Here is a 25,068-nt window from a genome sequence, read left to right on the forward strand (position 1 = left end):
TGTAACACGCTTCACGGATCTTCTTTTCCTTCTGTTCTCTTACTCACTTAATAAATACTTACTGAGAGGTGCCTCGGTGGCTCCGTCGGTTAAGTGTCTGACACTTGGCTTTAGCTCAGGTTATGATCTCACAGTTTCATGGGTTTGAGCTCCTTTTCCATCTCTGTGCTGACAGTGGGGAGCCTGCTTGGGATTCTCTGTCTCCCTCTCATTCTCCCCCTCCCCAATTCACTCTGTGTCTGTCTCTCTCAAAATAAATAAATAACTTAAAAAAATACTTCTTGAATGCCTATTTTAGGCTTTGGGAATAGAGCAGGGATTAAAAAAAAATTCCTGCCCTCAAAAAGCTATCATTCAAATGGTACTTCCATTTTTACCTTTCTTATATTCTCAACCTGTGTACCTCTGCTCTGCTGGGTCAGTCGCTATTTATTATACACGCTTCTCTTTGCCTTGCTTTTTTCACTCAATACTGTACCTAGGAAGTTAATAAAGGCTACATTTAGACCTAGCCCAGAGGCTTTTCTGTTTGAATCATGTGGGCCCCAGACACGAGCCTCGGCGAGAAGGACGGTAGAGTCCACAAATGAATCCTGACCGGACAGAGGTGAGACGGAAGGGCTGGCTTTACAAAGCGGTCTTTTGGGATGGCGTTGGTAACCAAGTCCAGACTCCTGCAGGCGGTTTAGTGTTGAATTAATCAGGGTTTGTTCTCAGTATCAGAAGACTGATGCAAACTGGCTTAAACAAAAAAGAGGATCTATTATCTCTAAGGCCAGTTCCTGGAGTAGAAAGGATAAAAGACCCAGCTTGAGGGTAGAAGCTTACCTCCAACTCTCCTGGTCTCTCCTGTCTACGTGTCTGGTTCAGTGGACCGTTGCACCTCCCTCTCTCCCCCAGCAAGCAGGCCCTTTGCATTTTGTAGGAATAAGGTGCCACATGCCAGGCAAAGACTCCTACGGGCCAGGACAGGGTCATGTGCTCACCCTTTGGTCCAGGGGATGATGTCTATTACTAGGGGAGGGGGATGGGAAGGTTCTCCCAACAAATAGCAATAATTACTATGCCCTGTTTGATGGGCTCCTGCAACCACTCTTCAGGAAGGTGTCCGTCTTGGGCCAAATGGCACGCTTCAAACTTACGCTAGAACGAAAATCTCCAGAGCTAGTTTAGAAAGCTTTACATACTTGCTTGCATTTTGCTGCCCTGGCAATTTATTCTTTCATGGATTCATTCATTATCCAACATTATTAAGTGCTTACCATACGCCATGCACCATTCTGGGCTTCTGAAGACAACTTGATGAATGAATGACACCTGGTTTCTGGCCTGGAAAGGGACTGCCCCAAAGGGGTGGGAAGAGGAAATGGGCAAATGGCTCCTTGGGGCACCACCACACATGGGTTGTGTGAACTGTGTGCAAGAGTGCTATGGGGGGAGAGGCAGGGCCCAAGGAAGACTTCAGAGGGCGGGGGCACACAGGCAGAGTCCTAGAGAGGTGGGGTGGGGCGCTTTGGGGCATTTGATTGGGACTCTTTGGGGGACAACAGAAAGCAAATTTAGATAACTCAAGTAAAATAAACTCCCCAACTAAACCTGCATTCTGGAAATCCCAGAATCAGGACCTGGAAGATGAAGGGCAACCCACCCAGCAGGCTTTGCTCTCCATTTCTCATATTTAGGATCTTTCTCGGTCTCTCTCTTGTTCTCCAACCCCCACCCCCAAACCAGCTTTCCTCTACTCCTCTGTCCTCATGCAGGAACATGGTGGAGGGGGAAGGTGTGAGGTGATACTGAATGAGACAGTGGAATGGAGAGCCAGACAAAGGCCAATGGAAGAGCCCAGAATTCTAAGCTGAGGGCCTACATGGGGACTAGACTTCATGGAAGCCAGGCCACGTCAGCCTTCCCAGGAAGAATGAAGCCAACTGGCCACACGGTATGGTCTGTCACAGCCAAGGGAGGGCTCGTTATTTCCAAAGGAGCAGGGAAGAAACATGCCTGACCTCAACAGTGGAGGATTCCCATCGGAGGGGCCAGCTAGCAGGAGAAGTGTCCCAGAGAGCTGAGGGAGAAGGATGACCTTGCACCAGAGGGACCAAAGAAGCAGAAGGTGTGCATCCTTCTATGGAGCACCCCCTTGTCACAGGGCAGTGAGTCTTGCTCAGAGTGAAGCACAACAGGGGAAAAAAAAAATTCCTTTCAGTAGGAGTTTTACACCCATGGAGACTGTTTTCCCGGAAGCCCAGGCCCCATGGGCTCTGGGGTCAAAGATTAATGGGAAGAGTTTCCCCGGCAGTCCCAAAGCTGCCCACGTGGCAATGAGCTTGCCAATTTTGGCCCCAGCTCCCAAGGGGTAGGAAACTATGTGCATGGCAATGCTTAGTGACAAATAAGTAAACTTTTCTCTGGATTCACTAAGCCAGTAGCTTGGAGAAGGATACGATGGGAGGGTACACTTCTGAGGTCCATTCTGTGGGAGGCCACCCACACCTCAGTTGGTTTACTTGTGGCCTGGATTCTAGTCACTAACATCACTAACATCACACACACACACACACACACACACACACACACACACGGCAAGGTATTGTATTTTCCCTTTATAAATACCTCTTCTCCTCCAGGCTACGTGTGCTTTATGAATTGGGACTTAGTCTTACTCACATCTCAGCCTCCCCTGCTATTTTGTACCTGGTACCTATAGGTCCTCAGCAGGAGTTGGATGAATGAAGCATGAGTGATCATCTTCTAACGCTGTTTGAACCACACTGGAAAATCCCCAGTCTACGGGACACCTCCCACAGGCCTGAATCCCCATGTGGGTTGTTCCTCAGTTTTTTCCTAGGTACTTAGTGTGGGAGGTATCAAGATAAAGTCATTTCTTTTTTTTTTAATATTTTTATTTATTTCTAGAAGAGAGAGAGAGAGACAGCGTGAGCAGGGGAGGTTTAGAGAGAGAGAGCGAGTCACAGACTGAAACAGGCTCCAGGCTCCGAGCTGGCAGTCAGCACAGAGCCCGATGCGGGGCTCGAACCCACGAACCGCGAGATCATCACCTAAGCGAAAGTCGGACGCTTAACCGACTAAGCCACCCAGGCGCCCCAAGATAAAGTCATTTCTAATAGCACCAACTGAATAAAGCAAATGCCCTTCTTGGAGGATTTTCCACACTTGGGCAGAGCAAGGCCACACGTGCACGAAGTTAGGAATGCTCCCAGTGGCCGCTGCTACCTCGCCCTACCTGAATATTGGAGCAGAACACATGCTCATCCTCCTTCTGGACCATTCTAGTCTCAGAGGCAGAGGGGTCAACTGGGTGTTCACACTTTATCTGAAATATACACATTTCTTTGCAAAAATGGTTCCCACCACTATTTGACTGGAGCAAAGATTGATTGGCATGGGGCAGAAAGAGGTGGGGTGTAATACTACCCATTTCAAGAGGCTCTGAAACTATCCCAGTCTCATTTGGGGGGTGTCCTTGGGTGGGTGGTCTCATTTCATTTCTTCTAAATATTCCACTCACTCATCCCTTTGCATGGGACAACCACATTGCTGGAGCAGAGGGGAGGGGATACTTCTGGGGTAGAAGACTGTATGAGGCTGCTGGGCTTAAAAATGAAATGTGCTTCTTGTGTGTCATTGTTATTGCTTTCTTCTAGCTGGGGCTGGAGGTCAATGCTGGCACATGGAACCCAGTACCCCCAGAGACCCATGTGAAGGGGCAGATAGACTCAACACTTGTAGAAATCCATTTTTGAGCACCTGGAAAAGGGATCTAGGTTCAGATCCAACTAGAAAGGACAACTCACATTTACTGAGCCCAGACTCTATGCTAAGCATTTTCATGGATGATGTCATTTAATTCCCATCCATCTACCCTGACAAATAAGGATTATTACCCCCACTTAATAGAAGAGGAAGCAGATATTCAAAAAGATTAAGAATTCACCCAAAGTCACATACTCTGTAAGCAGCAGAGCCAGAATTCAAATCCAAACAGTTGAATTTTAGAACCAACACTTCACACTGTCTTACCACTTAGCTGTGTTTTGGGGAGAAATTATTTAACTTGTCTAAGCTTTAAAATTTCCTTACCTATAAACATGGATATAATAATGGTACCTACATTCAGGTTGGGAAAAGGAGTCTGGGAGCAGCCAGCACACAGGAAGCCACGGGTAGTAGCGGTTCTGATTATTGTGAAGGACAAGCATCCCAGATCCACACTGGATGAAGTTGCTTCCTTCTCCGTGCTGGCATCCAGGGCTGTGTGGCCTTTAGCCCTCAGATTTCTGCAGGGTGGCTCAAGATGGACCTTGACCTCTAAAGCCTCCATCAATGAGAAGGAGGTCCTTGTTAGGTGCAGCATGGGGCCCCTACCCCAGCCAGTGATGGATGATCCTGCCTCTTCCTCCTTGGAACCAAGCCTACTGGGCTCAGAAGGGACCCTCCCCCTGCTCAGCTCTCGGGGGACAGTGGTGGCTGGTCCTTCTAGTTGGAATGCTCCCACCGAACAGATGGGGCTCTCAGAGCTGTTTGAAGGTGGCAGCTTGATGTACATTAACTGGCAAACTGTTCATCCTGTCGGGGCGGCCTGGAAGGAGGCGCGCAGTTGTGCGTGGGCGAAGGGGGCCGCAGAGGGAAGCTGACAAGCGGGGTGGCATGGTGTGGGTGTAGACGAGGCAGCACTGGGGGCTGTGGGCAGGATGCACTCAGAGGTGAGGAGGTGAGATGGCTCAGCAGCAAAGCCAGCCTAGCCCAGCTCCTTGCCAAGGAAGCAGGCCGGGTAACATTTGCTTCACCAGTCTCCTAGAAACGGCATCACGGGAGCCCGAATCAGAGTGTGCTGCCCTAACGGGGCCATCCAGCCCCTTTGATACAATCTGCAGACAGGAGACCATGGCCCAAGATGGAGAGACGCTTGTCCAAGTTGTTCAGGAATCTCTCTTCATTCTGGTCACCGGTTATAGCAGTCTCTAGAAATACAGCCAAGTATTCAGTTTATTTTGCTTTTAAAAGAGTTTTAAAAGTAGGATGATCAACACAAAAGAAGTTTTGAGAGGAAAAAAATCATCCAATACCCTAATTACCATCATTTTGTGCTTTCATTTTCAGCCTTTTAAAAATATGTGTTTTTTATGTAGTTGCAATCACAGAGGAGAGAAAATTCTGCTTTCTCATTTAATGGAGTCATTTTTCCTCATGCTGCAGTCTTCAGAGTGGTCACAAAAAACCATACCCTGATGTTGGACAGTAAATCAAATTTCCAGGACACCGAAATGAACACAGGCGATTTGACTGTTTTGAATTTAGTTATGACTTCCTGGTGACCCATTAAGTGTCTGTCTGATGGTCTTCCTGTCCTAAAAGGATAGACCAATTTTACAAAAAGGGAATTTATAGCCCAAATGAGAAACGAGACGGGGCAGGAAACTGCCCAGGTTTGCGGACCCCCAGGGTTTAGGTACTGCTAGAATGGGGCAGGACCAAGGCGTGAGTCTCTTTTTCAAAGCTTTCCAGGATCTTCACATGCAGCCAGGATGGACAACCACTGGTGAAAAAGGCAAGTCCTTAGACAAACCCTCACCACACGTCACATAGAGGATAAGGGCAGATTAATTGGAATCCACTCCTATAACAGAGTGGAGACTTTGTCATCTGCTTAGTGTGACAGCTGCAATTTGAATAAAACATTTAAAATTGTTTGGCAGAATACGGCAAAGAACGATGAGAGGGTTGTTCGATGGGAAGGGAATTAAGGTGACCGATGGAGGGAGGTCTGGGAGTTGGAGTTCAAAGGGTTCAGAGTGATGGGTGGGGACCTATAGGATTCACTCGTGGCCCACAAAAGGGCTTTGATGGCTTTCTGGTTCTGAGGATCCACAACAGTTGAAAGACCTGGTTAGCATTGTTCAGTGAACTAAGTGTGCGTAAGAGCCATCTCGGCTGGGCCCACAGTGGACATCTGGACCACTCTCCTGAACCAGGACTGGGGGTAGCCTTCCAGGCTGTGGGGGGAAATGGGCTCTGGGCACAGAAGGCTCCGGTCCTCAGATGTTTGGCTCTTGTCAGTGAGCAAGGAATAACGGCCACTTCTAGCGCTTCCATCTCTCTTTGGTTCAGGTTTTTGAAGTGGTCTCCCAAGTCTTCCTTCCTTCTGCTTTGGAAAGCTTTGCCAAGACTTCTTGGGCACACTGAACTTCCCTAGTCAATGCTGTGTGCTCTGGGGTTTCTCGGATCCTCTGTGTCTGGGCCATCTCATGGTCGCCTGCCTCAAATGGCTGGAGGAGGGAAAGGAAATCAGATCAATTCAGCAAACACTGTCCGAGCACCTACGCCATGCCATGAACAGTGACTGGCACCAGCCCCCGGTAGATGAGTAAGCAAAATCTTTGCCCCTCCTCAGTTGTGTGTCTGACTGTGCTACAACCCTGATGGTCACAAAGAGCTGGGAGCACATGGGAGAGGGCTGCCCCAGGGCTCAGCAGGAGGGAGTATTTAAGCTGCACTTTGAAAGAAATTGTTCCAGAAATCTATTATTGTGTAATGAACACGCCAATCCTCAGTGGCTTCAAACAACCATTGGTTATACTCTCTCAGAGTTCTGTGAGTCGGCTGGGCTCCCTGGCCGGGGGGGCGGGGGGATTCATTTGGGGTCTCTTACGGCGTGGCAGGTTACAGCTGGGGCTGGAGCCTTTCAAAGGCTCAGCCAGTCGAGGCACCCCAAATGGCTCCATCACTCACATGCCTGGCATCTTGTCCGAGATGACTGGAACAGCCTGGGCAGAGATAAGACCGGAAAGGTAGATAGAGGTCAGATCACAGAGGAATGCAGCCTTCATTTTACAGGCAATAGGGAGCCACTGCCTATCGCAGGGCTGGGAAGTCCACATAATTAGATCAGCACTTTGCTTTGGGCACTCTTGCCATGATCTGGTGGATGATTTGGAAGATGGGGGAGTTTCTGGAGAGAAAGAGACCACTGAGAAACTGAATACAATAGGCCAGGTGAGAAAGTAGGCGAGTTCTCCTTAGGGCAGGCCAGGGGGGGCTCAGTGGGACAAAGGGAGGGATGGGTGGAAGGGTTGGTTCAGAAACAGAATGAACACAGTGAAGCAGCTGCTCATGTGTGGGAAGTGAAGAAGAGGAGGAGACTGGGGATTCCAGACCAGGTGACCGGTAGGAAAGAGGGCTGAAAGCTGTAACAAATCGGCTATACTCAGAATTACTAGCCTGCAGGTGATAAGGTGGAGGCTTCCGAAAGGATGGGGCCCTGGGAAGGCTTTGTTACTCTAGGGATGTAAGAATCTCCTGGGAAACTTATTAAAATGAAGTTACTGGATTTTAAGAGTCTGGTTCAGCAGGTGTGGGTGGGTCCTGGGGTCTGCATTTTTAACATATACCCCAGGTGATTGTGCTGGTCATAGGGCCCCAGTCTGAGATATACTTATGTAGATAATAAAGATCATACTGCTTAGTACATGGGAAACAGACATGAAGTTGGCAGAAAGAGGATCAGGAGCCAGAGAAGGAGAGACGGCAGCTATCAGGAGAATCGGTCTTTGCCAGGTCAATGGGAGACCAGGCTCAAGAAGGGGGGAAGCAGGGGGCGCCTGGGTGGCTCAGTCGGTTAAGCATCTGACTTCGGCTCAGGTCATGATCTGACGGTTGGTGGGCTCGAGCCCCGCGTCGGGCTCTGTGCTGACAGCCAGCTCAGAGCCTGGAGCCTGTTTCAGATTCAGTGTCTCCCTCTCTCTCTGCCCCTGCCCTGCTCATGCAGTCTCTCTCTCTCTCTCAGAAATAAATAAAACATTTAAAAAAAAAAAAGGGCAGGGGAAGCAGGCAAGTGGGTCACGTGCTGGGGGGAAATTACACGGGGTGGAGACGGTTTTCCAGATTTTTTTTTAAGGAGGTCTCTTTTGACCTAGAAGTCAGAGGGCAAGGGACTGAGGGGAGAATAAAGGTGGGGAAGCATCACAAACAAGTCTTCCCAGCGATGTTGGGAGGGAAGAGCCTGGGAAACAAAAGACTGTGTTCCAGGAAGGGTAGTCTTTTCAGGATGAAGGGGGCCTGGATCGGAGGGAGATGGTGAAGGGAAGAGAGAGAAAAGGAGAGTGAGAAAGAGGGAAGACAGTAGTGGAACTTAGTGGTAAAGACCAGGGTCTGTTGAAATCTGGCTTCTAATCCTGATTGTCCCTCACTAGCTGTGCAACCTTGAGCAAGTGACAGTCTCTCTGAACTCAGTTTTTTGTCTGTACTGTGAGGATGACAGCATCTACCCAGGACTCTGGTGGGAATTAGCCCCAGGCAGTGTTCCTGGACTCTCTCAGCGGAGGTTAGTCTTGCTGCTGAGGACAGAACAAAGGAGCCCATGTAACAACACAAATACTAAGGACATCTGACACTGGAAAGCAAAAAGGGCCACCTTTTTAAAAGCTGTATTAGAAAGATTTCAAATGTACACCAACGTAGGGAGGCTAACATAATGAACACCCAGATTTAGTTAATTCCTAAACTTTTGTCACACTTGCTTCAATGATTGTTTTTTGTTGTTGCTGAAATATTTGAAAACAAGCCCCAGATTTATCATTTTGTTCTTTTACACCTAGAAGGCATGATATTTAAAACATTTCTTATATCGTTGCAATATAATTACACACCTAATAAAGGGGCATTCACTCTTTGGTAGCCACTAATGTCCAGTCCACAGCCGGTTTTTCCTAGTGTGTAAAAAATGACTTGGGGGCACCTGGGTGACTCAGTTAAACGTTCTACTCTCGATTTCAGCTCAGGTCATGATCTCACGGTTCATGAATTTGAGCCCCAGGGCAAGTTCTGTACTAACAGCACAGAGCCTGCTTGAGATTCTCGCCTTCTCTCTCCAGCCCTCTCCTGCTCACACTCTGTCTCCCCCCAAATAAATGAACTTAAAAAACAATGGTTTGCTTAATTCAAGACCCAAAGCATATCCATGCACTGGAGTTGGCTCTTCGGTCTTTGAAGTCTCAATCTAGAACAATCCTTCCACCCACTTTTTAAATTTTTTTTTAATTTCCCACCCACTTTTTAAAGCCACTGAATTATTGGAAACATGAAATGAGTCAGTTGCTCAGCAGAATGAGTCACAATATGGATTTGTCTGGTTGCTTCCTCGCATGGCCACTCAACTTGTTCCTCTAGCCCTTGAAATTTCTTTAACTAGAGATTAACTTGAAAGGCTCGATTAGGATCAACTTTTTCAGGGCAACACAATTCACGGGTGTACTTTGTGCTTCATGGGGAAAGCCTCACGCGGCAGAGATCCCAGCCTTGGCTACTCATTAGAATTCAGCTGGGACACTTTGTAAACATCATCGTGCATAGGCTGCACCCAGACCTTTTAAATCATGAGTGTGGATGGACCCAGGCGTCAGTACTTGTTAAAGCTCCCCCAGCTGATGCCCATGTGCAGGTGAGGCCCAGCCCCCGTGCTTCAGCTCATTAAGAGGTGCACGTGTTGTTAGCTCTTTCCTAGCAATCTAAGACGAAACAGTGGAGGTCAGGTGCGGGCAGCTTTCCCTGCCCATGTCAAGTGCCCCATTAACATGCCATCGGAGTATCTCAGCCACTGATCATTTTCACCTGAACCAAAGGGGATTACAAAAAGATAACTTTCTAATTCTATATTTCATTCACAATTTTTTGCTAGAATTCTATAAAAAATGAATTCTCCCTTATCCACCTGGGCTATTTGATCACCCCAGAATATAATCCATCTAGGCAAGGGAAAGTAAGTGGTCGATCTTAATCAAGAAGAATGATCACATCTCTTTGGAGACCATTTGAAGAAGAGGAAGGTTGAAGATGCAAGCACCCTCCGAGGTGGAGATCAGGAGACGGGAGGTGAGGGTTACATTGTAACATGAGATCAGGTCACCTCAGTGAGCAGAGGAGGCAGGGAGAGAAGAGAAGAGAAGCCTGGAGTCAGAGCTGTTGGGAATGGGGCAGGCAGTAAACCTCCATGGAAAGGAGTGCTGAGAGGCGAGAGTCCAGCTGGGATTAGAGTGTGAGTTTATGTTGGAAGCAATGGTGGCAAATTTCGACAGCCAAGTTCAGCGGTGGAAGGGGATTCCTCAGGGGCAGCCACCACTGGTGCTGGCGAGGTGGGTACTGAAGGACAAGGGGGTGAGGGAGTCAGGATGCAGCCAAGACCTTCGCTACAGCAGCACCGGGATTTCTCTGTCCGTGCCGATGGCTCCCCATGGCTGGACCTCTGCTTATTCAGGTCTGGTGTCACACGCCATCTCCTGCAGAAGCTGCCCCTGACTCTCTAGGTGAGGAAGCCCCGTCTCACGGCTGCCCCTTTCCTGTGCCCCTACAGCCCCCAGATCACCCCATTCCAGCCCGAGTCTGCCGCACTGCAATGTTTGTGTGGTCGTGTCCCTTCTTTTGCCCTAAGTTCTGGTGGAAGTGTCTGGAGACACAACGTGAGCTATGATGGGAGGGAGATGTTAACAGAGGCAGTGGGAAGAGAAAGGACTTCTCGAGAACCCCAAATGGCATCCACCTGGGTAACTGGGTAACACACACAACCCAAGCTTTCGCATTTTCAAACCTGGGGTCAGATTGTACCAGCCCTTCTGGCAGTTTCCAACACACTTGGGATCAAGCATGTGATGGCCTGGATGTCTGTGGCCCCCGAAACTCATGTTGGACTCCTACTGCCAGGGTGAGGGTACTGGGAGGTAGGGCCTTCGGAGGCTGCTTAGGTGAGCCCTCATGAATGGGATTCATGTTCTCATAAATGAGGCCCCACAGAGCCATAGAGCTCCCACCCCCCACCTCTCATGTAAGGACACATCAAGAAGTCTGTGACCCAGGAGAGGAAACTGACCCGGCACCCTGGTCTCAGCCAGCCAGCCTCCAGAACTATGAGAAATACGTTTCTGTTTACCAGTCTGTGGTATCTCATTAAAGCGGTGCTACGACAGACCTCCAATCCTCCTCATGGCCCATCCAGATGATCTGCTGCCACGGTCACCCTGGTTCCCTCTGCTCCTCACGCTCAAGCCACCACAGCGCGTGGCACCCACCGGCCCCTCTCTGCCTGGAGCATCTTCCCGCGGGCGCCGGCCTGTGTCCCGTTACTTCATCAAGTCTCTGCTCCAATAGCCTGTTTTCAGAGAAACCCTCCCTGACCACCCTATCTCCCGCTCTGCCTGCCCTTCCCTACTTTCTTCCTCTTTGCAGCACCTGCCATCCCTTGACGCTCTATCACACACTCTGTCGCTCCTGGTTTCCTGCCTGTCTCCCTGTCTAGAACCTCGCTGCCATGGTGATAGTGCTGGCTTCTTGTTGCCACTATGTCCTCAGCACCCGGAACAGCGCCTGATTTGAGGTTGACGTCCAAGGTTTATTGTTGAATGCACGTATATATGCAAAGTGCTTTTGAAAGGCAGAGGAAAAAAATCGAACTAGGAGTGGGGGTGCATGCTCGTCCGTATTCCCCCACACCCCCTTGCCCCCACAGGATGAAGCACTAAGCCCCAAACAGAGAGGCAGGATCAGGACTGGAAGCAGTATCAGTATCTTCCACACAGAGAACAGCCAGGGATGTGGCCCGGGGGGACCTGAGGAACTAAGAGGCGTGAAGGTACGTGCAGCCATGGGAAGGCGCTGGTGGCTCAGGGTGTCGGACACAATGCATTCTTCCAGCCAGCAGTGTGGAGCCCTGTTGTGGTCTGGATGCTGTGCTCTTCACGGGACACCGGAGGAAGAAGACATAAGCCCTCTCAAGGGGACCACAGAATTGGTGAGGTAGGAGGGATGGGTGGGCAGAACTCCGCGAGTAAAACCAGGTGTGACGGGTGCTAGAGGCCATGGGGTACAGGTTAGGAAGAATGATCTAGAGCCTGCCTGAAGAAACTCAGATTCTGGCTCCACCACTTAACTAGCTGAGTGATGGAGAGAGAACTAGGCACCCTCGCTGTCTCAGTTTCCCCATCTATAAAATGGGGAGAATAATAATGCCCATTTCATAGCATGGCAAGTTTCCATGAGCATGTGTATCTGTGTGTCTATAGGTACACACATACCTATACACACTGTGTACGTATATATGCACACATGTATACACCCACATATACATCTTAGAAGAGTGATGGTACAGAGAAAGTGCTAGAAATGTTGGCTGTTATATTAAGAGACCTGCATATGGAGCTAGTGAGGTCACAAAGTGAGGGAGGGGCCATGCAGAAGGAGGCAGAGAAGGCTCACAGAGCGGGGGTCCTGGAGCTGAAGCCTAAGAGGTGCATAAATTGGCTCCCAATGGAGGGCACCATGTGCAGGGAGTAGGGGCAGAGGACGTCCAGAGGACTTGCTCTTACGTGGGACATCAGAGAAGACATGGGTATGACAGTGTCACCAACCAGACCAGAAGGTCTGGCCAGAAGCAGAGTGCAGGACTAGAGATGGCCTCAGGGAGGCCCCCCACCCGGGGGGCTCCTGACTGCAGCTGCTTGCCCATCCAGGGAAGTGGCCACAGGATGGCTCTGTGTCTCCAGAAGAAGCCAGGGTCATTGGCAGGCTGGTTGTGATTTTTTTAAAAGGAAGAAATACAATTTGCTGGTGCTGGAGAAGACATTCGTTTTATTATGTGGGCTGCACGAGTCACGCAGAAACAAAGCAAGAGATGGAAAGACACTCTCCACAGCCCTGTGTGTGTCGTTTTGTGCCTGTCCTGGCCTGGTCATTACTTCAGGCAGCTCAGATCCCTCCCGTGGGAAGGGCCTATACTGGGGCCCTTTGAGCTGGAGAACTGGATTCTAGACCTCCTGGGTCTACACCACACCTCTGCCCATTTTGCAAGCCCAAAAATGGGTGGTGGGGGGGAAACACCTGCCTCCTTCTGCTCTGCGGTGGGACTTGGGAGACAGCTAGGTGTGTCCCCCTTCCTTGGCTTCTTCTCATTTGACCTTAGATATGTCCCAGGATTCCTCGAGCTGTCAGATTTCTCATCGGAAAGTGGGGCGCAGGACCCCTAACCAGGGCCGTTTGGGGGACGAAATGTGGCAGTTCCGGACCAATCCCTGTGGGAGATGTGCTCAGTGAACCTTCATTCTGCCTCTTCAGGTAGGTGAGGAGCCTGAAGACAGTGGCTCTTCAGCCGTCCTTCCTTGAAGCCCCTAGGCCAGCTCCTTCCCCTTTCTGAGCCTCAGTATGGGATCTGCAGGAAGTTCTCATCTTCCAGCACTTTCAGCCTACAATTCTAGAACCGGGGCAAGAGCAAACTTAGCCTGACGGGAACATAAAGGATGGGTGTGTGCTCAGCTAGTCACAGAGCTGAACCGGTTATTAACGGGGCATGTCCGAGTAACAGCCCCTGGCAAGCACATCAGTCTGGGTTGCTGGTTCCGGTGGACAAGCAGAACTATTCGGATGGATAGTGTGGTTATTTATTTGGGGTCGAATCACAGGTAGAGGCTGGAGAGAACTCGAAGGGCCCTTCACCACGCCTGCAGTGAGGCTTCCTCAGCCCCTTGTGGGAAGAAGAGGGAGGACATTAGTGGGGTCTCTGAGCAGGATGCGTCTGGAAGGAACGTCCTACCCCCAGGAATGAAATAGCATCCTCCTTTCAAACCCACATCAAATTCGGCCTTCTCTAAGAAGTAGGCGGCCTGGCCTCCCAGGAAAAACCGTGTGTTTTGAACTTAGATGGTCATCCTGGTTCTGCCTCACTGGCTGTGTAACTTTGGCTAAGTGATTTCATCTTTCAGCTTTCGGCACCTCAGTTTCTCTGGCTGTAAAATGGGCATGGGGATAATCCCGTTCCTCACAGAGTTGTGTAGATTCAATGGGATAAGGAAAGTACCTTGCACACATTAGGTGCTCAACAAATGGGAAAGGTAAAAGGGCTCTCTAGGGCCCTTGCGGTTGGAAAGTTTCTCCTCTATATTCATTTCTACAGCAGCTGCTCTGTGCCGTCAGAGGCTCAAAACTATTCATGGACCTGCCTTCACCTCCTGGTGAATTATAAGCTTCTGGAAAGGAGCACTGCTTCAAATCCACAGCTGATCCCCCAGAGTGCCTGGTGCACAGTAGCTGTTCAATTAAAGCATCCCGAATCAAATGGAAGAGAAGCTCCAAGAGAAGAAATCCCATGTCTCTCTTTGCCAGCCTCCCTTCTACCGGCCAGTCAGGTGCCTGTGGGCATGTGTGACGGGCAGGCCTGGCCCTTAGAACAGAATGTGCCAGGGGACCCAGGTCAGGGAACAAAACTAAGCAGTGGAGGAGAGGCAGGCCAGCTGCTACATGCCCGGAGGCCTATCTTCTGTCTCCTCGGCAGACAGTAAATCACGAAGTGAAGCCATCCCACCCGCCAGACCCTGCTTAGGCCAGATCCACTGCTGTGCTTGTCATTTGTAACGGAAGCCTCCAGCAGAACATCACAGTTAATTGCAAAGAAGGGTGAGTCACACCAAGCAGCCTGAAAGGAGAGGGTACTCGCTGTAAAAGGACAGAAAGACCAGCCAGAAGGCTGCTGAAGACCAGCTCTGGTGTCTGCGGAGCCACAGGGCTTTCGGGGAGGAAGGGCGTCCTGATCCTGCGTAGTCTGCCCCCATTACGTACCAGGGTTGTGTGTAGGTGATCGGGCTCATTGAGATTTTTAAAATACAAGGAAAAAGTGCAAACAAGAAGACAGATGTCTGTACACGTGATTATTTAAGCCTCATGACCAGGTGTCGAGCAAGAGACCTCGGCCTTATTTACAGATGGTAAAACAGAGACCTGCAGATTTTGTGGTTTGCCCCAGTCACAGCGGTAGCTTGTGATAGGAAACCAGAGCCATCGGCCACCGGAGCCCATCCCTCTCTTCCTCAGTGTGGTCTGGCTCAGTCTCCATGGACCTCTAGTATCCCTGAAACTCGTCTTAAAGCCCAGGTTCAACGCTTCCAGCAAGGACATCCCACCGCCTCGCAACACAGTCCTAGTGAATCTGTAGCACTTGGGTAAGTGTGCGCACGCGCAGGCTCTGGGCCCTTGACCGACAGACTCCTAGTCCGGACGGGAGCCCAAGAGCCCGAGCAGAGAAGTACCAGGGTTTCCTTCACTTTGCAGAGGAGGACAGAGGTTCAGAAACTTGCTAAGGTCACACACCTGTTGCTAGAGCTGGGACTTGACCCAGGTGGCTACCCCTTCCACCGCCGCCCCCTCCCTCCAGCGCAGGCTCCCAGCCCACTTGGCTGCTGCATTGCTGTTTCAAGGATTTTCCTTACTCTGATGCAAGTCTGCTGCCCTAGAACTTCTACGCACAGGTTTAGAAGTTTTGTCCTCTGGTGCCAAACAATGCCAGCCCCTCTTAGACCAACTTTTTTCTTTAAGTGTATTCATTTTTGAGAGAGACAGCGAGTGAGCAGGGGAAGGGCAGAGAGAGGGAGACGCAGAATCTGAAGCAGGCTCCAGGCTCTGAGCTGTCAGCACAGAGCCCGAAGCGGGGCTTGAACACATGGACCACGAGATCATAACTTGACTGACTGAGCCACCCAGGCGCCCCAAGGCAACCTTTCTTTTAGCTGCCCACTTCGCTCAGCCACCCCATCTGAACCTAATCTTGCTCCTCTCTGCGTCTTCTGCTGTCAATGTGCCTTGGTGGAGCCAGAGCCCCAGAGCTTCTAGACCACCCCTGGGGCCTTGTCCGTTCCGAGCTTCTAGTTGTCCTGGGGGCTCTACACCGGGTGTCCTTCCCGCTAAGAGCAGAGCAAGGATTCACAGCAGGGAGTAGGGGTCAGCCCAGGGCCCAGATGCAGAGAGGCAGTACCCTCAGCCTCCTGCCCCTGTGGCCCAACGCCCACCCCAGTGGGAGTCCCCCGGAGTCTGAAGTTGTTACAGGCTTTGTGCAGCTCCTCCAGCACAGGGCTATAGTCATGACCCTTTAGGGTCCCCAGGGGGGTGGGGGACACCTGCAAGTGTTGCCCGGGTTGGACGGGAGCTTTAGAGGAGCTGCAAGGCTGATGGGACTAAGTGTTCTCTGTGTCTGCAAGCCTGGCCCCTCCCCCACCCGAGTCCAGAGGCAGAGGAGGCCCCCCCCAGGAGACAAGGCCTCAATTTACTGCTAAAGACCCGTTACAGCTCCAATTGGACCCATTGTCCCTGGGAACTGTCGGGGGTTGGTTATCAGAGGTTCCTGTAGAAGCTGTAATCTTCATTTCATTTTATGGATTTATACTTGCTTTGTTCTTTCCCCTTTGTTTTCCCAGAGTTGCCTTTGGTGTAAATGTTTCCTTTGAAAATTTTTCAATAACGCCAAGGAGAGGAGGAGGTCCTCCCCAAGCCTGTTCTAGCCTGATGGTTCCTAAGCCGAGGAGACCAGGCAGCCACACCCTCCCCCAAGCAGAAGGTGAGCTAGAAAGAGCTGTAGGAGAGAGAGGAAGGGGAGGGATTACTGAGCCCCTTTTAAGAGCTAGGTGCTCCATGTGTATCATCAGATTTTATTCTCCCTCACGCACCACAGGTAAACTTGATTTTTCTCATTTCATTTTTTCTGATGAGGAAACGCTGAGGCTCAGAGGGATTGAATCACTTAGATGACCCCCAGCTGGTAAGTGGGGGCGTTAAGACTGGAGCTCAAGTTCGACCCCAAAGCCTCTCACCTTCACGGTGTGTCTGGGATGGAAGGAGAGAAGTAGGATCACTCTAGCTCTTTGGCCCAGAGTTGACTCCCCCAGGACCCCTTCTTTTCTCATCCCTTGGAGAACCATCTGTTTTGTGTCTATGGGCTCATCCCCTCCCAGGCAGGTGGATGAGAGAGCATCCTCAGAAGACATGCCAGTGGGAGAAAGAAGACAAAACATTGGAGTCCAGAGGGCCTGGCCCACCTAGTCAGATAGGCCCATTGGCCAGGCTCTTTTCTCAGGGCCCCTGGGAAGGGCACACGTGACGGGAAGCTGTCGTGGGCATGGGGTGTTGGACTTGAACCAGGCACATGTCTCCAGATTCACACGCAGGAGGGAGTGCTGTCCAGGGAGCCCTGTGCAGGTGGGATTAAGTGTGGCCCAGGCCCTTAGTCACTCTGTGTCTGTCTACTCAGCCAAGCCAAGGGGTCTGTGTGTGAGACACGCAGAATGACACCACCCTGAGACGTCAGAATTGGGGGGTCCGCTGGGACGATCCCATCCAGCCTCCATATGTGGCAACACAGGAGGAAGTGACGTCACGTGGCTGGCCCACTTGGCCTGCTCCGATTCCAAGGCAGGCTGTTCCTTTCCCAGTGGCGTGACAGCTTGAATGTCGGTCACATCACCTGGTTCTCGCTCGGACTATTCTAGAAGGGTCCAGGAATTCACATTTAAGCCCCCTCCCCCCTAGGCAATTCTAATGTACATTAGAGTTGAGCCTGGTGGCTAGGCCATGCAGATGAGATTAAACAAACTTCAGTTTTGGGGGATGTTCCACTAAGGTGGTCTCAGGGACTGGACTTAACCTGACTTTATCCATCCTTCTCTGGCTCCACCCGTAGGGTATGGAGTGGGGGGTGGGGGGTGGGGGGGGTCCTGTCTGTGGGTAACTAGGCTGCCACCTCACTCCTTTAGGCTACCTGCCTGGGACTCTAAAGTGTCCCCCTTTGAATGGAGTGGCAAGGATCTTGCCAGGAAGCCTAAGAAACTGAGCTTCAGGTCCGGTCTCTGATGCTCCCCATGGAACCCTGAAGAACTAAGACACATCCCCACATGGGCCTCGTTTTCCCAGGTGCGACAAAAGCTTACACTGATGGTCCCCTGCCCTTCCTGGGAGTCCTGGGACTCATCAGTGCTAGACCTGCCTTAATCAGCTGGTGTCCTCTCATACAGGACCCGGTACGTGAAGATGGTTAACGGAGGTTTATGAGCAGAAGAAATGAATGTGGAGGTTTAAGCAGGGTTTGTGGGAGTTTGTTTTGGTTGGAGACAGACTCAGGGGCCATAGGCATGCGGGAAAGAAAGCTGTTCTCCTGGGGGACGTGTTATATGAACAGCTTGTTTAAAAGCAGTGTCTCAGGACCTGGTCTTATCACAGACACGTGGCCTTCTACAAGCAGGTGCTGAACCAGCCGACCTGAAGTGAGCTGCCGAAGCTGGTGGGGGGAGATGGCAAGGTCTCCCCATTGCATGTGGGGACAGACACCGGGCAGAGGTGTGAGCCAGGAGAGAGACAAATGGCCTTCCAGATACACACTCGGGTGTGGTGGGCTGGCTTCAGAAACACACACAGGGGCCATCCTGATTTAAAAAGAGCCACTGACTTCAGGGGTATCCTGTGTGAGACAACAGCAAAGGAGTTAACTGCAGCTGCTTGTGATGAAGGTGGACATGGCTTCGGGGAAGGAGGTGTTTAAGTCCATGCTAGACGGGATTCAGAGACACATCTGACTACTGGGTCAGGGCTGCAGTTTTCTCAGAGAAGGTATTTATTGCCTTCAGGAATAGGGACCATTGTTCCAGAGCTCAAGGGAGACCATCTTGTGTGCGGGATGCTCCTGGGTATTCATGTGCTAATTGAAGACCACAGTCTGTAGCTGGCTCCCCAGGTGAAGGAACTCCGGGTAGATTTTATCTAAGACCGAACCACCCCCCATCTCTACATTCCTAGCTCAGGGACCCACCTGAGGGGAATCATTAAACAGCTCAATGCTGTAATAGGCTTTACAACTACGTAGTAACGTGGTTATTTACTTCTTCTGTATTCTTTTGTGTCTTCAAATTCTCTCCCTTAAAAGTAAAGTTACCTGAGGCTCAGAAAATAAGCCATATTTTAAAGAACTTGTTTTCCAATGAGAGAGACCCCACTCAGACAAAGAAGGTGGCTCATAACCATCCACTTGTGGAATAGGTCAAGAAAACAACCATTTTCCTCCTTTCTCAGATAGCCATGCTCTCTACTCCAGCTACTGACTGAAAACTTGACGCTGAGGAGCTTCCTACTGTCAAAATGTGCCGAGGGCTCAGGGTAAGGCCCTTGTAGGGCCCAGCTTGTGGGTCAGGCCTACGTCACTGCTGCACCAGCTCTATCTGGAAGGCAAAGTAAAGACCTTACCATGCACTGAGGTTAGTGGCTCTCACCCAGAGTACCTGGGAGTCAGTGATAGCAAACTGCAATCCCCTGGAGCTCCCACACATCTGCGAACCAAAATCCTTGCCAAAGCAGAGCTGCTAGGGATACATGTACATAGCAAAGGAAAATTCCTGGGGCTGTGCCTGCATTAACCCACTAAGGCACCAATGTTGTGCTCTTGGCAAACTAGTAACAAGGCCCCAATATCCATGGCTCTTTAATGAGTTAGAGCCCTTATGGTCACAGGGTCAGCCATAGCCTATTGTATGCTTCCACACTGGTCGATAAATAGACTGCCGGCCCAGCTGCTCAGGACTCTGTCCATAATTTGGCTGGAGTCCTGTGCACCCCAGCTCTTGTGCTAGGGCTCAGGTCCCTTTTCATTGCTGGCATGGATCACCTTCTTCATAGTCCTGCTGGACACCACCTTGGCTTCCCCAGGTATCCAGAAGACCAATCTATGCTTGGCTTATTCTTGATCCCAGGAAACCCCAGGTAGATACCTCATGGGAGTTAGATTGGTATCCACCAACCTGTTGGCCCATGAGCCAGCCTGCTACAGCTTTCCTCTCTGTATCTCTCCTCGCAGAAATGGGTGCAACCCAGCTGATCCTCGAGGCTTAGCCGAACATCAGCAGCCCACGTTCTCAGGCGTCCTCCTTAAATGGCAGCCCCCTTGCACAAAATGTAGCCTCTGAGAGACTTGGGTGCCGGGAGAACTGGGAAGAGAAAGAAGAGTTTCCATTATTACCCTTGTAGACCTGGGAATCCGGCTAGTGTAAGGAATAGAGGCCCATTCACTCTAGCTCAAATGAAGAGGATTTATGTAGAAGATAAAGGGGAACCTCAAGGAAATCTCAGCCTAGGAATCATATTAAGGTTTTTGCCTCCCTAATTCTCAAGATTTAGGTGGCTCTATTCAAGGCAACTCTGGTTTCTGAGAAGCAGTCGTCCAAGGACATTCCCTCTACCTCGGGAGTTGCAAGCACCAGTACCTACGTTGGCCAGGCAGGTAGCATAAGCGTGAGGCTGGCCAGATGGCACGCAGTAGGGCCTGGCAGAGGTTGGTAGATGGGAGAACACGGGCTCATGTAAAGAGGCAGCTGCACCCTGCTCCAGCTTTTTGCAGCCGTACAGGCCCTGTGTTACAGTTTCTGGCTGTGTTTTATGTGAAATCTCCCAAATTTTAATTTTTTTAAATTTTTTAAAATGTTTTATTTATTTCTGAGAGAGAGAGAGAGACAGCGTGAGCAGGGGAGGGTCAGAGAGAGAGGGAGTCACAGACTGAAACAGGCTCCAGGCTCTGAGCTGGCAGTCAGCACAGAGCCCGACGCGGGGCTCGAACCCACGAACCGTGAGATCATGACCTGAGCCGAAGTCGGACGCTTAACCGACTGAGCCACCCAGGCGCCCCCAAATTTTAATTTTTTTTTAAATGTTTTATTTTATTTCTAGGAGAGAGAGAGAGCCAGCGTGAGCAGGGGAGGGTCAGAGAGAGAGGGAGTCACAGACTGAAACAGGCTCCAGGCTCTGAGCTGGCAGTCAGCACAGAGCCCGACGCGGGACTTGAACCCACGAACCGCAAGATCATGACCCAAGCGAAAGTCGGACGCTTAACCGACTAAGCCACCCAGGCGCCCCCCCAAATTTTAATTTTTTTAATGTTTATTTCTGAGAGAGAAAGACAGCGTGAGCAGGGGAGGGTCAGAGAGAGAGGGAGACAGAGAATCTAAAACAGACTCCAGGCTCTGACCTGTCAGCACAGAGCCCGATGTGGGGCTCAAACCCATGAACTGTGAGATCATGACCTGAGCCGAAGTCGGACGCTCAACCGACTGAGCCACCCAGGCTGCAGTTGGGGGTGCCCCACAAACATGTCGAGTACACATGTGTTACTTCAATCCCCAAACAACCTGTATTTGTCAGGCTTCTCCAGAGAAACAGAACACACAGACACAGACACACACACACACACACACACATTTATTTTAAGGGATTGGCTCATGCATTTGTGGGGGCTAGCTAGTAGGGTGGACCAGCAAGTTGGAAACTCAAGCAGAAGTTAATGCTGCAGGTTTTTTTTTTTTAACTTTTAATGTTTATTTTTGAGAGAGAATATGCAGGAGAGAGGGGGACAAAGGATTTGAAGCAGACTCCACACTGACAGCACAGAGCCACATGTGGGTCTTGAACTCACAAACTGTGAGGTCATGACCGGAGCCGAAGTCTCACACTTAACTGACTGAGCCACCCAGATGCCCCAGTGCTAAGGTCTTAAGGCAGAGTTTCTTCTTCTCTGGGAAACCACAGGTTTTTCCCCATAAGGACTTCAACTGATTGAATGAGTAACATTAACTTAAGAGCAACTGATCACAGATGTTCACCACGTCTACAAATTACCAGCATGGCCACACGTGGATTAGTGTTTGATTACACATGTGGGCACTAGAAGCTAGTCAAGTTGACACTAAAAACCAATCATCACACAGTCCCCATAAGGTAGATACTGCTTCTCCCAATTTACAGATGGAAAAGCAGAGGCTTCGAGAGGTTAAATAATGTGCCCAAGTTGGGAGGAGTGGTGTGTGTCAGAGTCAAGTTCTGTACTCGGTTCTACATATCTCCAAAGCCCACCCCTTAACACCTGTACCCTCTGCCTCTCCAGTCGGAAATCTGAATAGCTCCGAGCTACCTATGTAGACTTTCTACTTTCCAAGAAGGGCTTTGAAGAGGAGGTATTTCAGCTTCCTTCTGAGGTAGCATTTTCTTCTCCTTTGTGTCTTTTTTCCCATGACTCCTTGCATTTCTCTTACTTTCCACACCAAACTGGCAAAGTGGTTTCCTTGCCTACTAGTCAAATGATAAAGACGATTTAAACTGCTCTCTTCCTCTCTTGGGAAAGCTCTCTTTCTATCAATTAGAAGTGGGAGGAAGAACGAAAGAAAGCAGGTCAGCATTTCTAGCCTTTTGCGCTGCTTTTCAATAATAAGGACAGAGGCAAAGAAAACCCCAGAGATGGGCACGAATTGCGCTAAAGATTATTTCCTCCCGGAGCAAAGCCTCTGCTTCTCAGAGGGGGCTCTTTTATTTATTTGACCAGCTTGCTGGAGTACCATCTCCAGTAAAAGGTTTTGAGTTGGAGTGGCCCTGAAGTTGGGGTCTACTGTTTAGTGCGTGCTGTGCTAATAATGGGGTTGATAAGGAAGATGACACTTGTACACGTGCGTGTTTCGTGGCTGAAAAGGCACGGACTCCTGCAGTCTGGACATGCCCCCATTTTGTTGCAGGGTTTCTCCCATCCCAGGGTCCTGCGTTCCCAGCAGACACGCCAAGAGAAATCTCTGGTGCCTTTGGGAGATGAGAGATGCTGCATTCTTGATTCATAAAAATTCCTAAAATGTAGGAGCCAGAAGGACCCTTCACTCCACTCTTTTTATTTTTATTTTTTAACAGATGAGGAAACTGAGGCCCAGGGAGGCGACTTGCCAACGTGCACTGACTGGGAGCCGTACCTCAGGATAGACTGGCCTTCCTTTCCCATGAAATTCTCCTGTCAGACCTGCTTTGGGCTGACAGAGAAGAACTTGCACCCCGTCTCCAGGGGCAGGCAGCAAGCTCTATAAAAAGGACGATCTGTGTGTTTATTCTGCCTCTTGTTATCTTTGGCGTGGCTTTGCATGCCAGTCCTTAACCCTTTACAGAGCCCTGGGCAGTGTCTCCACGGTGGATCAGGATAAGGGCAAGGCAAACCCTCGGAAGAGCAGGAGCTATGGAAAGTTCTTAAGAGAGTGTATATAAGGAGGCGAACCAGTGGAGACTGAGGAGGAGTCAGAGGGAGAATGGGTGGNTTCTGACAGATTTTCCTTATTTGTCTCTAAAGGGGATTTCGGATCATTCAAGATGGACTCTAAGTGGTTGCCAAGGCAACGCTGTTACAGTCGTCACTGCCATGGAAACCCTTTCTGTGGCATAATATAAATATTTTCCTTTAAGAATGAGACGGGGAGGTGAGTGGGTGACAAGTTATTTTCTAACGCTCACGGGCTGCGGCCAGAGCCTTCAGTGGATGGGAGGAAGGAGAGGACCAAATTAGCTCAGATTCTATATAATTCACAGAACAGCCTGGTGTTATTTGTTTGTTTTTAGATATAAGAGCCAAAAAATGGAGTTGGGGGAGCAAAAAATGACAAAAATAGACCATAGTCCTGAAGTGGAGAGGGGTAAAAATTTCCCATTCTTACTTTTCTTCCCCCCCCCCCCCCNGATCCTCAAAAGAAGCGGTGAAGACATTTTAAAGTTTCCAAAGCCTCCTGTGCCTTCTCAAACCTTCTAGGTTTGAAGCCTTAGGGGACATTACTGGAGGACCAGAGACTTCTATGGAGCAGCGGCTCAGGGAGTGACCCAAGAGAAGGGACGTTCTTCGCCCTCCTGTGCTAGTTCAGAAGTTAGAGCCACAGAAATGCCACTTACGTTTGCTACCTTGGGCATGTGCCCACACTCACAAGGTACTGTGGCCACACTGTCACCACACTCAGCCTCCTCTGAAGAGTCACCTTGGTGGGGAAACAGGACCAGATGCTCTCTTCCAAGGCAAAAATGCTAGAGTTCCCTGGTTCTGCCCTCGAGGGTTTATGATTGTAAGGGTCATTAGTTGTGTATTCGAAGATGCTCTGATTCTATTATTCTGATTGCCTGCATTTTAACTGAGTGGCAAAATGAGTCCTGAAAACAGCAGCTGTGGGCTGGCTGGAGCGACCTGTGCTGATCCCTCTATCTTCTCTCCCTCCTGGAACACGAAGGTCAAGGCCTCTGCCTGGCTTTCCTCCAGGTGGTTTCTGTTGTGGGAGATTTGCTGGCTTCAGTGGTCAGGAGTTTACAGTGAACAGGCTCACATGGCACAGTCTGGGGCTGAAATCAAGAAGCACCATCACTCCTTAAAGCTTGGGGGCGCCTGGGGGGCTCAGTCGGTTAAGCATCCAACTTTGGCTTGAGTCATGATCTCGCGGTTCATGAGTTCAAGCCCAGTGTCGGGCTCTGTGCTGACAGCTCAGAGCCTGGAGCCTGCTTCAGATTTTGTGTCTCCCTCTCTCTCTCTCTCCTCCTCCCCTACTCTCTGTTAAAAATAAATAAATATTAAAAAAGAAAAAAAAAGCTTGCCAGCTGGCCTGCATTTCTTTGCAGGGCTAATAGCAGAATAACAGCAGTTCTCTAGTCAGGAAGCATTAGGGAAGGGGCCTGGCCCTGCAAGATCACACGGCAAAGACGAAGGATGGCTTTGCATGGACACTCACACTGCCGCGAGCATGTTCAGAATTGCCATTCTCTGTATCTCTAGCTAATGGGGGTTGTGTCTGGGAGTGCGCTCCATGGGGTGGTGTGAGGATGGGGTTTCCATCCCCTCAGCCCCGGGCTCCTATCTGCAGCGGGGGGAGTAGCACAACTGATGGAGATGGTAAAAACCTATGAAACGATTTCAGGTTTAGAAATGGGCCATGGATACATGTCTAGCAATGCTGGGAATGCTGAGGGCCCTTCCTCATGGCAGGAAGGAGGGAGCGTTAGACTATATGTTAAAGAAACACCCCCTCTTTCATCACGTAATGAAATAAAGCACCATGTCTGCTCCAGGACAGGGCTGACTTTGTTTTAAAGAAATCATCAGGTAGATTCACGGATGATGGATTCTTGGCAAGATTTTTTTTTCCTTGCTGTGAAAACAGCTTTATTGCTGGTTTTGGTTTATATAATGAACACATGGTCTTGGGAATAATTTGAACAACATACAAAAGTGTAAGAAAAATTTAAAATCACTTGAAGTGCCACCACCCTGAGATGATCCTATTAACCATTTTGTTGACAATATTCTGCAAATACATAAGTGTGCATACACGCACACACATATCTGACAAATGAGACTATCTCATGCATGCTGTTTTTACTTTGGAGAATTTTTTTTAATGACCTCTCTGCTTCCCTTCTGCCTTCTTCTTCTCCTGC

General features: G+C 50.0%; 1 long non-coding RNA gene across 1 annotated transcript; it reads right to left on the bottom strand.

The window, feature by feature from the left end:
* Window positions 1-5,102: 5,102 nt before the first annotated feature.
* On the bottom strand, window positions 5,103-11,161 carry LOC144223738 (uncharacterized). Its single transcript, XR_013332809.1, has 3 exons — window positions 10,979-11,161; window positions 6,751-6,785; window positions 5,103-6,287 (listed from the first exon to the last, which is right to left on the bottom strand). It is a non-coding gene; the product is annotated as an uncharacterized LOC144223738 (long non-coding RNA).
* Between the last annotated feature and the right edge of the window lie 13,907 nt (window positions 11,162-25,068).

This window comes from Crocuta crocuta, unplaced genomic scaffold, assembly GCF_008692635.1.
Source record: "Crocuta crocuta isolate KB4526 unplaced genomic scaffold, BGI_CrCroc_1.0 scaffold70, whole genome shotgun sequence".
Taxonomy (NCBI): Eukaryota; Metazoa; Chordata; class Mammalia; order Carnivora; family Hyaenidae; genus Crocuta; species Crocuta crocuta.